This window comes from Ambystoma mexicanum, chromosome 2p (assembly GCF_040938575.1).
Source record: "Ambystoma mexicanum isolate Mex_15411 chromosome 2p, UKY_AmexF1_1, whole genome shotgun sequence".
NCBI classification, from domain to species: domain Eukaryota; kingdom Metazoa; phylum Chordata; class Amphibia; order Caudata; family Ambystomatidae; genus Ambystoma; species Ambystoma mexicanum.
The window spans coordinates 1,007,044,406-1,007,061,321 of record NC_090923.1 but is presented as its reverse complement, the minus strand read 5'-3'; the positions used below and the strand labels follow the sequence as shown (position 1 = coordinate 1,007,061,321).

At 51.0% G+C, this 16,916-nt stretch overlaps 1 pseudogene; it reads right to left on the bottom strand.

Moving 5' to 3' along the window:
* Nucleotides 1–299: 299 nt before the first annotated feature.
* On the bottom strand, nucleotides 300–4,088 carry LOC138568187 (28S ribosomal RNA; annotated as a pseudogene).
* Between the last annotated feature and the right edge of the window lie 12,828 nt (nucleotides 4,089–16,916).

The window sequence follows — 16,916 nt, the reverse complement described above, 5'->3', positions numbered from 1 at the left end:
CAAATGGCCGGTCAGACCCACCATCCAGGGACCAGGGCTTAAGGCACTATCACCTCCACGTGCTGGGGCTTACACTGCCACACCTCTTCCCCACCTGCCTCTCAAGGGCTGCGTCAAGCCACTCTGCCTTGTGCCAGCTGGGCCGTCTAGTCTGCCAGGCTGACCGGGAAGGGAGGGTAGTGCCTCCCACCCAGCCCGCACCCCCCCACAGGTGTGTACCCAGGGTGGTTGGGAGTTTCCTGAGTGCCCCGCGGCACAGCAGGAGGAAGCCCTTGCGGCACCACTGCGGCACCTTTTTGACAAAAGCTTGATTCGGAGGAAGACTTCCAATAGATTGCAGCGAGGTAGCTGTTCTGCTACTTAGGAAACCCTGACCCAGAATCCTACGAATGATCTAGCACCATGTTCCACACGAAAATGAGGTGCACTATGGGTGAAAGAGGTGGCCCCTGTCGGTTCACACTTGAGTTCTGAGGCGAGCGGCTCTATGCACCAGCCCAGAGGCCGGCTATCCTAGGCCAACCGAAGCTCCACATCTCTGAGGTAACGTTACGGTTAGGTGGGGGATTCTGACTTCGAGGCAGTCAGTCATAATCCCACAGATGGTCGCTTCTCCCCATTGGCTCCTCTGCCAAGCACATACACCAATTGTCTGAACCTGCGGTTCCTCTCGTACTGAGCAGGATTACTATTGCAACAACACATCATCAGTAGGGTAAAACTAACCTGCCTCATGACTGTCTAAACCCAGCTCATGTTCCCTATTAGTGAATGAACAATCCAACGCTTGGTGAATTCTGTTTCACAATGATAGGAAGAGCTGATAGCGAAGGGTCAAAGAGCGACTTTACTATGAACGATTGGCTGCCACAAACTAGTTATCCCTTTGGTAACTTTACTGACACCTCCTGCTTGAAACCCAAAAAGTCAGAAGAATCCTGATGCCTGCTTTCATGGACTGTATTCATGCGGAAAATTCAAGATTACGCAAGCTTTTGCCCTTCTGCTCCATGGGAGATTTCTGTCCTCCCTGGGGTCGTCCTAGCATTATGGTTTGCCAGGTGTAGCGCCCCAATCAAACTCCCTACCTGCTACTGTCCCCAGAGCAGCTGGCGCCTGGCGGGCATACAGGGCTCCCCCTGGCCTCACCGTGTAAGTGAAAAAACGATAAGAGTAGTGGTATTTCACTGGCGGCCCGAAGGCCTCCCATTTATCTTACACCTCTCATGTCTCTTCACAGTGCCAGATGAGTGAATCTCAATGGTTTCTTCTGTCCCCGCTGATTCTGCCAGGCCTGTTCCCTTGGTTGTGGTTTCAATAGATGATAGGGACAGTTGGAATTTCGTTCATCCATTCATGCTTAGATGACGAGGCATTTGGCTACCTTAAGAGAGTTCACTGTTTACCCGTGCTTCATTGAATTTCTTCACTTTGACATTCAGAGCACTGCGCAGAAATCATGTCAACACCAACCATGGGCCTTAGGGTGATGCTTTGTTTCAATTTAACAGTTGGATTCCCCTGTTCTTCACCATTTCTAAGTCAGCTGCTAGGCGTCGGCCGTGGCAAAACTCCGGCCCCAAACCTCGGGAGGGGAGTGGAGGGAGGTGACCACCGCAGCTGGGGCGATCCACAGGAAGGGCCTGGCTCACATCCAGAGTCGGCGCCGCACCTGGGGAGGAGACACCTCGTCCAGCCGCAGGGCATGGCCAGCCCCGCTTCGCACCGCAGCCCTTCCTGAAGTTACAGATCTGACTTGCCAACTTCCCTTACCTACATTGTTCGAACATGGCAGAGGTTGTTCACCAGGGGAGTTGCTAGGTCTGGAAAAGACCCGGGGCTAAGCTGATGTCAGAACTGTTGGGACTGGGGGCTAGCTAGTCTTTTGGCTGTAGCTCCTGAGATTCTATCCGGGGCTACAACCAAAAGATCATGGGCTATAGCCCCCTTAGCCCGCCCCAGCAACGCCCCTGCTGTTCACCTTGGAGAACTGCTGCGGATATGGGTACGGCCCGGCGCAAGGTTTACACCATCTCCCCTGGTTTTTCAAGGACCAGCAAGAGCTCACCGGATGCTGCCGGAACTGCAACGCTTTCCAAGGCTCGTGCCCCTCTCTCGGGGCGAATCCATTCCAGGGTGCCCAGCCCTTCATAAAGTAAACAGAATGCTCCCTGGGGATCCCACCAGCTTCTCTGGGATAGTTTGCATTATCACACTGGATGCTGCCGTCTTTGCTACTCCGGGTTCAGGGATCTGAAGCAGACTCTCTTTCGATCGGCTGAGAGCAGAGGAGGCCATCGCCCGTCCCTTCAGAACGGCACTCAACCATTTCTTAGGACCAATTGACCCATGTTCAACTGCTGTTCACATGGAACCCTTCTCCACTCCGACCTTCACAGTTCTCGTTTCAATATTTGCTACTACTGGCAAGATCTGCACCTGCAGCGGCTCCACTCGGGGACTCACCCTGGGCATGCGTGCGCACCACAGCGGCCCTCCTGCTCATCAAGGCTTAGCCCCCGCTGCTCTCAGCACCGGCCAGGGATGGGCCATACGCTCCAGCGTCATCCATTTTCAGGACTAGTTGATTTGGCAGATGAGTTGTTAAACATACCTAAGCGGATTCCGACTTCCATGGCCACCGACCTGCTGTCTATATCAACCAACACCTTTTCTGGGGTCTAATGAGTGCCGGCATAGGGCACCTTAACCCAGCATTTGGTTAATGCCACAGCATCAGTTCTGCTTACCAAAAGTGGCACACTGGGCACTTGCATTCAATGCCCGGCTCCACGCCGGCGCGGCTGGCTTATTACCCATTTAAAATTTGAGAATTTCAGCCTCAAGACCTCTAATCATTCGCTTTACCAGATAAAACTGGGGTTTCCATGCACCAGCTATCCTGAGGGAAACTTCGGGAACCAGCCAGTAGATGGTTCGATAGTCTTTTGCCCCTGTACACAGGTCGGATGACCGATTTGCACATCAGGACCCCTACGGACCCCCACCAGAGTTTCCTCTGTCTTTGCTCTGCCCAGGCCTTGTTCACCATATTTCAGGTCCTATCACACACGCTCATGCTCCACCTCCCTGACAGAGCGGATGAGACGGGTCGGTGGTGCGTCCACTGCAACAGGATCCTACCCGAATCGGCACACGCCGGCCCTCACCTTCATTGCACCACAGGGTTTTGTTCGGCCCTCCGACTCGTGCGCATGTTAGACTCCTTGGTCTGTGTTTCAAGACACCTCATACCCCTGATGCCCTTTGTGGTCCTCCCCACCCAGCGGCACGATGTGGTCTAGGCGCACTGAGGGCAGTCCACCACAGTCCTATTAGGAGCCCCGCTGCCGCCCCGGTGAGCCCCAAGAGGGGCCAGGACGGTTACCGGAGAAGGGCACAGTGGTTGTCAATCTCCCTCGACCCCGCGGACACAGCAAAACTGCTGTCAGGGGGCTGTAACACTCTCTGCCGGAGCAGAGAGCCACCTGCTCACTGAGGTCTTGCGAGTTGGTCGCGGTGCACCGCCACAGAGGAAATGCGCCCTGCAGGGGGTGGGTGTTCGCGGGCTGAAGTCCTGCGAGGGCATCCACCGTTCCAGGCGACCGACCTGCCCACTGTGTTGAGTCCTGCAGGTGGACTGCACGGACCCCGCCTGTTTACCTCTCTACGCTTTCACGCCCTCTTGAACTCTCTCTTCAAAGTTCTTTTCAACTTTCTCTTACTGTACTTGTTGGTCATCGCTCTTGTGCCCGTATTTAGCCTTAGATGGAATTTACCACACACTTTGGGCTGGATTCCCAAGCAACCTTACTCCAAGAAGACTCAATCCTGGCATGCCAGAGGCCGCTAGCCGACTAACACTGTCTGCAGGGTGAGACTCAATCAGAAGGACCTGAGCACCCTGAGCGACACTGGAGAGTCCGTTTTCTGTACAACACATTTCCCATGCCTGCCACTGAAAGGTGATTCGGTGCTGGGCTCTTCCCTCTTCACTGGCTGTTACTGAGGGAATCCTGGTTAGTTTATTTTCCTCCGCTTAGTAATATGCTTAAATTAAGTGGGTCGCCACGTCTGGTCTGAGGCCATAGTCGGGGGTGGCACAAATCTCAGGGCAGCTAGCCTTGAGCCCCTACAGGGTGCTGCCCCAGCCCTGTACCGATCTGTGGCCGAAACCCACATGGTCACGGGGCCCACACTCCATGGCCATGCCGTGCTGGCAGCCAAGGAACACCACAGACAGTCAATTATATTCCATGAAAGTATTTATATTGTTAAAGTAGGCCTTTTTTCATTTATTATATTACTTATCAGTTCATGGTTCTTACATATACATATTCAAGATGTATTATAACCAAGATTTCTTCGCCATTGGCATAAAATGAATCTGTGTTCTAATTGAACCTGAACTAGTTGCATTTTTTTCCTAATGTTTTGTACCTATTTTTTTTAAATGTCAGATTGTGGGATAGGTCACCCCCCAACTCCCCACGCCTTACACAATCCAATATGGCCTGACCCCAACCCACCATCTACCTTTGGTGGTATAAAAAATGTAAAGAAATTGAGGGAAGGGGAATTTCAACCAGTTTGGGGGGGTGGGATCGACCAAAATACATAAACCTATAATTATACTGTTAACTGGTGTTATGGTCACTAATATATTCTTAATAAAAATCTACATAACTTTATAACCCCTTAAGTGCCAAGGATGAGCTATCTTGTCCTTAGCATCACGTTTGCAGTGCCAAGGACAAGATAGCTTGTCCTTTGTGGCACTGCTGTTTGTGCGATCTCTGCAAAGCAGCCATTTTCGGCTGTAGCGGTGAAAGAGAAGGTAGGTTTGCACCTTCTTCTCCCTCGATATCTGGCATTATTGTGCTGTTGAGGTCAAGGGAGGTGTCGTTGGAAAGGGGAGACTCTTCCTTGAAGCATTGCTGGGCGCAAATCGCTCAATCCGTGCCCAGCAATGCCACTAGACCACCAGGGATCTGTTTTTGAAATGGGGTTAAGGGGAGGACACTAAACCACCATGGATGTTTTTAGTGGAAAAGGGGTGCCCCCAGGCCCCCGAAGCATGGGGCAGTATGTTTACCCACCCTATGGGCAGATGGGCACACTAATGTGCCCCCCTGCCCCTAGGGAAGGCCCAAACCAAAACAGATACATTAAACGTGTTTTGGTGAGGGGTACCCTAAACCACCAGTGATGTTTCTAAGAAAGGGGGTGGCCCTCCCCCCAGCCCCCACCCCAAATGGATAGGGGGCATGTCATGTAGCCCCCTATCAATTTCTGCCCCTAGGAAGGGGTACATGAGATGCCCCATCCATTCAGGGTGGGGGGGAGAGGGCCACCAGAAAAGTTTGCAATGCCCCCCCCAAAGCATAGGGCAGTACGATTTCCCCACCTTGGGGGCAGATGGGCACACTAACGTGCCCACCTGACCCTAAGGAAGGGGCAAAACAAAAAGAAAAAAAAACATGTTTTTAGTGGGGGGCAATAAACCATCATGGATGTTTTAGTGGAAAGGGGGGTGGCCCTCTCCCCCCCACCCCAAATGGATAGGGGGCATCTCATGTAGCCCTCCCTGGGGGCAGATTGCTAGTGCAATCTGCCCCTAGGAAGGGATACACAAGATGCCACCTCCATCCATTTGGGGTGGGGGGGAGGGTCACTGAAAAACTTTGCAATGGCCCACAAAGCATCGGGCAGTACATTTTGCCCAACCTGGGGGCAGATGGGCACACTATTGTGCCCATCTGTCCCAAGGGAAGGGGCAAAACAAAAAAACATGTTTTGTGGGGGTTGCAGGGCACACTAAACCACCACTTATGTTTGCATTGTAAAGGGGGGTGGCCCTCTCCCCCACCCTAAATGGATGGGGGGCATCTCATGTAGCCCTCCCTGTGGGCAGATTGCTAGTGCAATCTGCCCCAAGGACGGGGCAAAGGTGTATTTACTGGGGAGTGAGGGTCACTAGAAGGATGGCTTGAAAGGGAAGGGGGGGTGGGGTGATCGGAGCGTGATAGTTACGATTTGTTTCTGCTGGGCTGACCATAGGTAACAAATGTTTTTGTTTTGTTTACCGTTTTTTTAACGCAAGAAGCTGCAACATTATCTGAGTAGTTTTTTTTATTCTATGGTCAGGGCCCATTATCAGTGGGGTGGGTGGGACTGGGGCTGGATTGTTGGTGGTGTGGGCGGGAGTGGGCAGTCTGGGAGGTATTTTGGTGGGCTGGGCCACAAATTGCCCCCCATGCCAGCAGAACATGGGTGTTTCCCTGGGAGCAGCTGTCTCCCATGTGGGTTGCCCGTCCGCAAGCCCAGGTTGCACCTCTGGCTGTGCTGCCTTACAGATCTCACCTGCTGTGAGGAATGTTGACCCTGCTGGGGCTCCCCAGAACTGCAGCTGGACTTGGGGACAATCGACCCACATGGGAGACAGGTGCAGGAGGCATCACCTCCGACCATCCTGAAGCTCTGGCTGGCCTGCGTTACAGCTTTTCCCTCTAGGAAATGACAAGGACCCTGCTGGGGCTCCCTGGAACTGCAGCTGGGCTTGGGGACGGTCATCCCACATGGGAGACAGCTGGCCAAGGCCAGGCACATAACCCCCACCTTCCTGGAGCTCTGGCTGGGTTGTGTTACAGCTTCCGCCTCGGGAAGGACGCAGACCCTGCCGAGGCTCCCTGGAACCGCTGCTGGATTTGTGGATGGTCAAACCACATGAGGGACAGCCGCCCAAGGTCAGGGACAGCACCCTTGACGATTTTGGAGCTCTGGGCTAGCCTGCATTATACAATTTTGCTCTGGGACAGGATGGGGACTCTGCCGAGGCTCCCTGCGGCTGCTGCTGCACTTTGGGATGGTGCTCCCACATGGGAGACAGATGCCGAAGGCCGGGGACATCCCCTCCAGCCGTCCTGGAGTTTTGGCTGGGCTGCTTTACAGCTTTTCCCACCAGGGAGGTATTGGCTCACTGCCGGGGCTCCCTGGTGGGGAAAAGCTGTAACACAGGCCAAGCCAGAGCTCCAAAATGGCTTTGGGCAACTGTCTCCCTTATGGGGTAACCATCCCCAAGTGCAGCGACTGTCCCAGAAAGCCCTGGCAGGGTCCCCTTCCCTGAGGGAAATTCTGTAACGCAGCCAGCCAACACTCCAGGATGGTCGGTGTGATGTCTCTGGCCTTGGGTGGCTGTCTCCCATGTGGGTTGACCACCCCCAAGGCCAGCAGCAGTTCCAGCTAGCCTGGCAGGGTCCCTGTCCTTTCCCGGAGGGAAAAGCTGCAACGCAGGCCAGCCGGAATTCCAGATAGGTTGGAGGTGATGTCTCTGGGCTTGGGCACCTATCTCCCATTTGGGTTGACTATCCCCAAGTCCAGCGGCAGCTCTGGTGAGCCACGGCAGGGTCCCCATTCTTCCTCGGATGGTAAAGCTGTAACACAACCCAGCCAGATCTCCAGGATGGTTGGGGGTGATATCCCAGGCCTTGGGTAGCTGTCTCCCACGTGGGTTGACCCTCGCGCAGCCCAGCAGCGGTTCCAGGAAGCCCTGGCAGGGTCCCACTCCCTCAGGGAAGGGGACCCTGCCGGGGCTCCCTTGGACAGCTGGTGCACTTGGAGATGATCGCCCCATATGGGAGACAGCTAACTTATAGGGCCAGGAACATTACCCCCAACTATCCTGGAGTTCTGGTTGGCCTGCATTACAGCTTCTCTCTCTGGGAAAGTTCGGGGACCCTGCCGGGGCTTGCTGGGAGTGCCACTGCATTTGCGGATGGTGGATGGTAGAGTCATTCAAGGCCGGTGAAATCACCCCCGACCATCCTGAAGCTCTGGCTAGGCAGCATTACAGAATTTCCCACAGGTAACGGATGCCGACCCTGCCGGGGCTCCTTGGCACTGCTATTGGACTTTGGGACTGTTGACACTTTTTTCTTTTTCACCCACATAGGTGCACACACAGATGAGGTACTGTTTTCATCCGGACACCTGTGGGAATGTAGGACATGTGTTGTTGGCGGTATGTTTCAGTAGTTTCCAGGTGGGAAAGGTCTGAAAATTATGTTTTTCGCCCTAGATTTCAGACTTTGCCGGGCTTTTGGGTAATAAATTCTAGGGCGATTCGCACAAGTCAGACCTCTGTGGGTTCCCAGAGGAGTCTTCTTTTCAGAAAAGCATGTTTTCCTTGGGGACTGCGCATACCCGGCCCAAATCTGTAGGTTGTGCACAAGAGCAAATTCCTGCAAAATCTGCTCTCCCGAAACACTTGGGTTACCAGTGGTTTTGTCTTTTCCCTTTGCGCCCCGGTAGGTGCAGCCACACATGTGAGGTACAGTTTTTATTGGGACACCTGTGGGAACACAGGAAGGTACGACATGTGTTGGTAGTGTGTTTCGGTGGATTGGAGGTGGGAAATGTCTGAAAATTTTGTTTTTTTTCCCTAAATTTTGGACTTTGCCGGTGCTTGTGGGTAATACATTATGGGGCAATTCCCACAAGTCAGACCTCTGTAGATTGCCACAGGTGTCTTCTTTTTGGAAATGCATGGTATTCCCTGTTTTCCTTGGTGGCTGCGTCAAAATCTTTAGGTTGTCCACAAGAGCAAATTCCCGCAAAATCTGCTCTGCCAGAACACTTGCGGTTACCAGTGGTTTAGCCTTTTCCCTTTGCGCCCAGGTAGGTGCACCCCCACATGTGAGGTACCGTTTTCATTGGGACACCTGTGGGAATGTGGGAAGGTAGGACATTTGTTTTCATAACAATTTCATACATTTGCTACTGCACTTTGTTACAGAACCCTTTCATTTCCCAAATGTGACCTACATTTATTTGCTGCTTTAGGCACTGTATGCTTTTGTAACCTGCGCAAGTCAACCAATCTTCAAAATGTCTGCCTGTGCTCTTTCGAAAATAGTAAGCTTGCCATTACTCACCACATTTGTTTTCCTTATTTACACATGCCAAATACATCTGTTTAGGCCGTCAGCATAAAAATCCTGTGTACCGTGGCTCAGTTTTTGCCTTGTGGTATTGCTTGTTTTGTGAAAAAATACAAAAAATGTGGTATTTCCTAACTGGAAGAGTCAGGGGAATGTAGCGGGGCATTGCTTTTCTCAATATTCACACAGAAGCCCTTACCTTACAGGTTTTATCTGTAATTTTTCAAATTTTTCCCAAACTATGGCCATTTTCCCTACATAGTTGTTGCCTGACCTGCGCAAATCACCTTTTCCTAAACTTGGGATTTTGTTTACTTTTCAGAAATGTATGCCCTCATGTCTTCCCATTTAGCTTTCCTACCCTCCTCTTCCATTCCGTTCACGCATGGACTATTGGGTAAAAATGGTAACATCGCCTTACTCTCACAAAACTGATGGTAAGCTTATCACAATACATTGGTTTCCACTCAACAGGTTGTTGAAAGCCTGGAAAATGGCGAATTCAGCACAGCAAACCATTTGTTCCTAGCTCTTACAAGGAAAAAAAACCACAGGCTTCTTTGTACAAATTTTTATTGGCATTTTCTGAAAAAAACAGTTTGCTCCCCTTTTGGTTATTTTCTCTCAACCCATACAGCAAACTAGGATTCCTTGGTGGCGTTATGACGACCTACATATGGGAAGAAAGGGGGCAGAATTTGGCCGAGATATTACATGTAACAAAAACGTTACAAGGAATTGAATGGTGACATACTGAAACCACCAAAAAAAGGGGTTGGCACAGGGTGGGGGGTAACCATTGGCAGTTAAGGGGTTAAAAAAGAATAACACACATTAGCTTAAAGAAATAGACAATTGGGTGTTTTTATTATAAGTGCTTACACTGTAAAGCAACAAATAGTACACATACATGGTGTAGGCTGGATATGTACTATACATTACACAGTATATTTGGCTATTGCCTTTTTAAAACCAAAGATCGAATTGGTGGAGCCATATGGGTGAGATCGAATTGGTGGAACCATATGGAGTGAACCTACTTTACCTTGGGGGATTGGAAGAAAAAGAAGCTGAATAGTGAAACATTTGTGAACATTTTTTTTTCTCATAACTGCACATGAAAATCTGCAAGAATTTGATAACAGAAAAAGTAAACTTTATTATTACAAATGTTCAAAATCTTTTGTCACAATATTTCCTGTGAGGGATCAACAGATATCACGACTTCATACCTTCAGCAGGGCACGCTGATGCACAGTGCCGCAGGTTTGTGATGCAATTATCGATCTATAAATTATTTGCCTTGCATAATGGTGCTGTAGTGTGACCAAGTATGGGTAAACTATAGAACACTAAAGATCTCAGAAAGAACATTTCCAAGTTAAAAATGTCACTTGAAGTATGGATTTATCGGACAGCGAGTTAAAATAGCACATAAATCAACTCGCACTGCTTAAAATTAAAATGTGAGTGGAAGGAACTCTGAAACACTTGACACTTTTCTGAAAGTGCACCTGACACTTTTTGAATCCGTTATAATCTTTGCACTTTAGTCGGGTATTTCCAATATTTACGGTTTGCCTTGTTGAAGTAATATGGTTCTTCGTTGACTACGCATTTTGCACTCAGAACTTTTACATGGATGCATAACGGATTTGTATGTACAAGGCAGTTTTTGTCAGTATTTAAAATCAGGCATTCTCCAAGCGAATTGTCTGAGCAGGAGAAGTGGGATGTTTGTGTATCTTTGGCAGTATGTAACAGTTAGGTAATGTACAGACAGAATTTGGCCTGTAGATATTCTGCCCCAGTTCCATAAAAGGCATGATGAACTAGACATTAGGCCTTGACCTGAATGCGCTTGGATATGGGTAGCCAATGAAGCTGGTGCACAACTGGAGTAATGTGAGCACAACTAGGTGCTGAAGTGGCTACTCTGGCTGCAGAGTTCTGCAGGACCTGAAGGTGCCACAAGAGGTAGACAGGTTGTGCCAGAAATAGGGCGTTGCAGTGGTCCATCGAGGACTTAACAAGTGAGGACACCACAGGGGCATGTAACTGAGAAAGGAGTAAACAAAGAACCTTACTAAGGGTTTTCAGTCAAAGATAGTCCTTTGTCATACTGGACATATCTGAGATTCCGCAGACAGAAAGGCTAATATATTTACCCCTAAAGATGGCCAAAAAGAGGGGGTCCAAAAGGCAGTAGAGGCAGGAGGGCCCACCACCAACACCTCTGTTTTTCCTCATTCAACTTGAGCCAGCTATTACACATCCATGCACAAAGTACTTTGAGTCAGGCCCTAAATCTGGTCGCTGTCTCGACAAGAGAGGGATCTAAATGGACCAGAACCTGTGTCATCTGTTTAGAGTAACATTGGAATCTGTGAGAGCAGATAAGCTTTCTTAGAGGTTGCATGTACATGTTAAACAAAACCTGGAAGATGGGGGAACCCTGAGGGACTCCAGATGTCAAGGCAGTGGGCACAGAGTGAAAAGGGGAATGGGAAATTGAATGTTTGGTCAGAGAGAAACGAAGAGAACCAGGAAAGAACGGCACCAGGAAGGCTGGGCCAGACAAGCAAGACGGCATGGTCCATGGTATCGAAGACAGCAGATAAGTCAAGTAACAATAAAGCACTGACGCTGCCCAAGTCGTGCAGCCGAACCACATCATCAACGTTGGATACCAGCACCCCCTCTGTGCCACGTCCTGGACAAAAAACGGATTGGGAAGCGTGGAAGAAGAAAGATTACTCAAGGAAAGGGCAGACAAAGCCTTCAAAAAGATTCATAATAAATTGAAGAAGCAAAATGGGATGAAAGTTAGCCAGGACAAGAGGAATCTAAAGAAGTCTTTTTCGAAAGTGGAACAACTCATGCATGTATGAGGAAAGCTGGGATCTGACCAGTGAGAAAGTATTAACTGCATGTGCGACCAGAGGACCAATCAGCCGACACAGTCCTTCAAGATAGAGTGCCCCCAGCAGGCCAGTCTCTGGTGGGGCATTGCAGGGGGCACAGCCCCTGGGTAGCCTGGGGGTATTTTTGCTATGGAACCCAGGTTGGACAGCGAGAACTAAGTAGAGCTGAGACAGGTCCCTCACACCCTGGGGTGTGGGTCGTCCACCCCCAAGCCAAGCGGTGTTCCCGGGGAGGTTTGGAAGGGTCCCCGTCTCTGCCTAGAGGGAAAAGGTCTAAAGGCCACCCACCCCCATACTGAGCTGCAGGGCGGCTGGGGTGGGGTGCTGCCACCCCCTGCCCATGGGCACCTGACAGTCACTTGCCAGTGGGGGCCAAAGGCCCTTCCCGTCCGGGTCCATTGGAAAGCATTGCACGACCAGATGGCTCTCTGTGAGTAGGGTGGCCAACTTTCTGAAATAATTCTACAGGACACTTACTCACAAGGCAGGGGAACTTTTCCAGGGAGGCACAGGGACCATTCCGGGGATCCCAGCAACGGCTGCTGGGCTTGGGACTTGGTCACACACGGGTGACACTTGCCACCAGGACTAACTCATGAATGCCATGGACCCCTTGACACCAGCATTGCACTTCGGACTTGGTCACACACAGGTGACATTACCCAGAGAATAGGTAAGGCGCTTCGGCCGGGCCACGTTAATAGCCTCTACCCATGCAGAGGTACACGGACCCTGCAGTGTCACTAATTCCGTTACTTGCACTTGTCTTAGCTCCGCTGAAACTTTAGTTGGAAACAAGGTCCAGAATTCCCATTGTCGACATTCATATGAGCATTCGGTCGACGTTATGCACTCGGAAACAGTGTCGCTGGGGCCGGGACATAAGGCACAGCTTCTGTGCACTAAGCTTCCACCAGCAAACTAAGGCCCAGACTCTATTCCCTACATCGGTCCAGGTGTGGAGCAGGGATCTACCACCTGTGCCACAGAGCCACCCTGCAGGGAGTCACTTCCACACAGGGTATTAAGCCCCCAGATAGTGGGGGCTTAAGGAACCCAACCGGAGACAAATGTAGCAGTCAGCTGGGCCAGCTGTCACTGGGCCTGGTCCGACTGCCCCGGCCCCTTGACCAAATGGCCAGTCGGACCCACCATCCAGGGACCAGGGCTTAAGGCACTGCCACCTCCATGTGCTGGGGCTTACACTGCCACACCTCATCCCCACCTGCCTCTCAAAGGCTGCATCAAGCCACTCTACCTTCCACCAGCTGGGTCCATCTGGTCTGCCAGGCTGACCGGGAAGGGAGCATAGCGCCTCCCACCCAGCCCGCACACCCCCACAGGTGTGCACCCAGGATGGGTGGGAGTTTCCTGAGTGCCCCGCGGCACAGCAGGAGGAAGCCCTTGCGGCACCACTGCGGCACCACTGCGGCACCTTTTTTTGGACAAAAGCTTGACTCAGAGGAAGACTTCCAATAGATTGCAGCGAGGTAGCTGTTCTGCTACTTAGGAAACCCTGACCCAGAATCCTACAAATGATTTAGTACCAGGTTCCACACGAACATGAGGTGCAATATGGGTGAAAGAGTGGGCCCCTGTCTGTTCACACTCGAGTTCTGAGGTGAGCGGCTCTACGCACCGGCCCAGAGGCCGGCTATCCTAGGCCAACCGAGGCTCCACATCTCTGAGGTAACATTACGGTTAGGGGGGGATTCTGACTTCGATGCATTCAGTCATAATCCCACAGATGGTCGCTTCTCCCCATTGGCTCCTCAGCCAAGCACATACACCAATTGTCTGAACCTGCGGTTCCTCTCCTACTGAGCAGGATTACTATTGCAACTACACATCACCAGTAGGGTAAAACTAACCTGCCTCACGGCTGTCTAAACCCAGCTCATGTTCCCTATTAGTGGATGAACAATCCAACGCTTGGTGAATTGTGCTTCACAATGATAGGAAGAGCCGACTTCGAAGGATCAAAAAGCGACGTTGCTATGAACGATTGGCTGCCACAAACTAGTTATCCCTCTGGTACTTTTCTGACACCTCCTGCTTGAAACCCAAAATGTCAGAAGAATCCTGATGCCCGCTTTCATGGACTGTATTCATACTGAAAATTCGAGATTACGCAAGCTTTTGCCCTTCTGCTCCATGGGCGATTTCTGTCCTCCCTGGGGTCATTTAGCATTATGGTTGGCCAGGTGTAGTGCCCCAATCAAACTCCCTACCTGCTAATGTCCCCAGAGCTATTGGCGCCTGGCAAGCGTACAGGGCTCCCCCTGGCCTCACCGGGTAAGTGAAAAAGCGATAAGAGTAGTGGTATTTCACCGGCAGCCCGAAGGCCTCCCATTTATCTTACACCTCTCATGTCTCTTCACAGTGCCAGATGAGTGAATCGCAACGGTTTCTTCTGTCCACGCTGATTCTGCCAAGCCTGTTCCCTTGGTTGTGGTTTCACTAGATGATAGGGGCAGTGGGAATCTCTTTCATCCATTCATGCTTAGATGACGAGGCATTTGGCTACCTTAAGAGAGTTCACTGTTTACCCGCGCTTCATTGAATTTCTTCACTTTGACATTCAGAGCACTGGGCAGAAATCATGTCAACACCAACCATGAGCCTTACGGCAATGCTTTGTTTTAATTTAAGAGTTGGATTCCCCTGTTCCTCACCAGTTCTAAGTCAGCTGCTAGGCGTCGGCCGAGGCAGAACTCTGGCACCAAACCTCGGGAGGGGAGTGGAGAGAGATGACCACTGCAGCTGGGGCAATCCACAGGAAGGGCCTGGCTCACATTCAGAGTCGGTGCCGCCCCCGGGGAGGAGACACCTCGTCCAGGCGCAGCGCATGGCCAGCCCCGCTCCGCACCCCAGCCCTTCCCGAAGTTACAGATCTGACTTACCAACTTCCCTTACCTACATTGTTCGAACATGCCAGAGGCTGTTCACCTTGGAGAACTGCTGCGGATATGGGTACGGCCCGGCGCAAGGTTTACACCATCTTCCCTGGATTTTCAAGGACCAGCAAGAGCTCACCAGATGCTGCCGGAACTGCAACGCTTTCCAAGGCTCATGCCCTTCTCTCGGGGCGAAACCATTCTAGGGTGCCCAGCCCTTCACAAAGTAAACAGAATGCTCCCTGGGGATCCCACCAGCTTCTGTGGGATAGTTTGCATTATCACACTGGATGCTGCCTGTCTTTGCCACTCCGGGGTTCAGGGATCTGAACCAGACTCCCTTTCGATCGGCTGAGAGCAGAGGAGGCCATTGCCCGTCCCTTCCGAACGGCACTTAACCATTTCTTAGGACCAATTGACCCATGTTCAACTGCTGTTCACATGGAACTCTTCTCCACTTCGACCTTCAAAGTTCTCGTTTGAATATTTGCTACTACTGCCAAGATCTACACCTGCAGCGGCTCCACCCGGGGACTCACTCCGGGCATGCGTGCGCACCGCAGCGGCCCTCCTACTCATCAAGGCTTAGCCCCTGCTGCTCTCAGCGCCGGCCGGGTATGGGCCAGACGCTCCAGCGTCATCCATTTTCAGGACTAGTTGTCGGCAGGTGAGTTGTTAAACACTCCTTAGCGGATTCCGACTTCCATGGCCACCGACCTGCTGTCTATATCAACCAACACCTTTTTTGGGGTCTAATGAGCGCCGGCATAGGGCACCTTACCCCAGCATTTGGTTAATCCCACAGCATCAGTTCTGCTTACCAAAAGTGGCACATTGGGCACTTGCATTCGATGCCCGGCTCCACGCCGGCGCGGCTGGCTTCTTACCCATTTAAAATTTGAGAATTTCAGCCCCAAGACCTCTAATCATTCGCTTTACCAGATAAAACTGGGGTTTCCATGCACCAGCTATCCTGAGGGAAACTTCAGGAACCAGCCAGTAGATGGTTCGATAGTCTTTCGCCCCGTCACAGGTCGGATGACCGATTTGCACATCAGGACCGCTAGTTTCCTCTGGCTTTTCTCTGCCCAGGCCCAGTTCACCATATTTCAGGTCCTATTGGACACGCTCATGCTCCTCCTCCCTGACAGATTGGATAAGACGTGTCGGTGTGTACAAGAGGGCGTAGCGACCTCTGACGGGCCCATGGGATCAGAGCTCACCCTCGAGTACCTTAAGATTAGATAGCTGCACTTTGAGATGGATGGGGTGCGGGATTCTCTTACTCCAACACCAATCAATAAGGACAACTCGATGGTTTGGCAAAGGGAAGTCCATTTAATGACAAGTACAATAATGGGGAAACAACAGGAAATCTTCAGTGATGCGATCGTCCGTCTCGCTTCAACTTCCAAATTCTTCATTCAGACAGCAATAGTTATAGTAAATTCTCATCGCTATTGACGTGTAACACTCAAAGGTTTGTCATGCAATTCGATTGGTTAAAAAGAAAACTTAAGTATAGCTGCTATATCTGTATATGGTAACAGAGTGTGAGGATTGTATAACTCTTATCGAGTGGTTGTTTACACCCATCCCTCTACATCACTCGTTCTAGACGTCACTACAAGTACAACATCTCATTGGTTCTAACTATAGGACCCTAGATTATTTGGTCCATTGTGATTGGGTCAGTTACACCCCCACGCATAAATGTCCACTTTAATTAGCAGCATGCAGAATGTTCACCCAGATGCGGTGTGCCCCATGATTCACCCTGCCTCCCTTCCATCAATCAGTACTTTAGGGCTATGTGTCAATTAGTTGGCTGAGGTTGGCCTCGAAACTGTAGCATTTTATGGGGAAATGTTATGGCATCCTCTGGTTTTGGGTGACATCAGACGTTAGCTTGGCTGGTCATGTGTTAGTACACCGTGAATCTGCTTCATTTTCCCTCTATTTGCGTATTTGATTCTCCCTTCTGCCTTGCCACCTGTCTGGGCCTCCTTATCTCGACCTTCATGGGGCAGGCTGCTATGCTCTGAAGTTTCGATTCTTCGAAGTTGTCGCTCTCCTCCCTTCCTTAGGTTGACCTCGAATTCCCAGGCATGAGCTGCTTCTTGCTCAGTTTCGATTCCGCTCTTTCATCTGGCTTT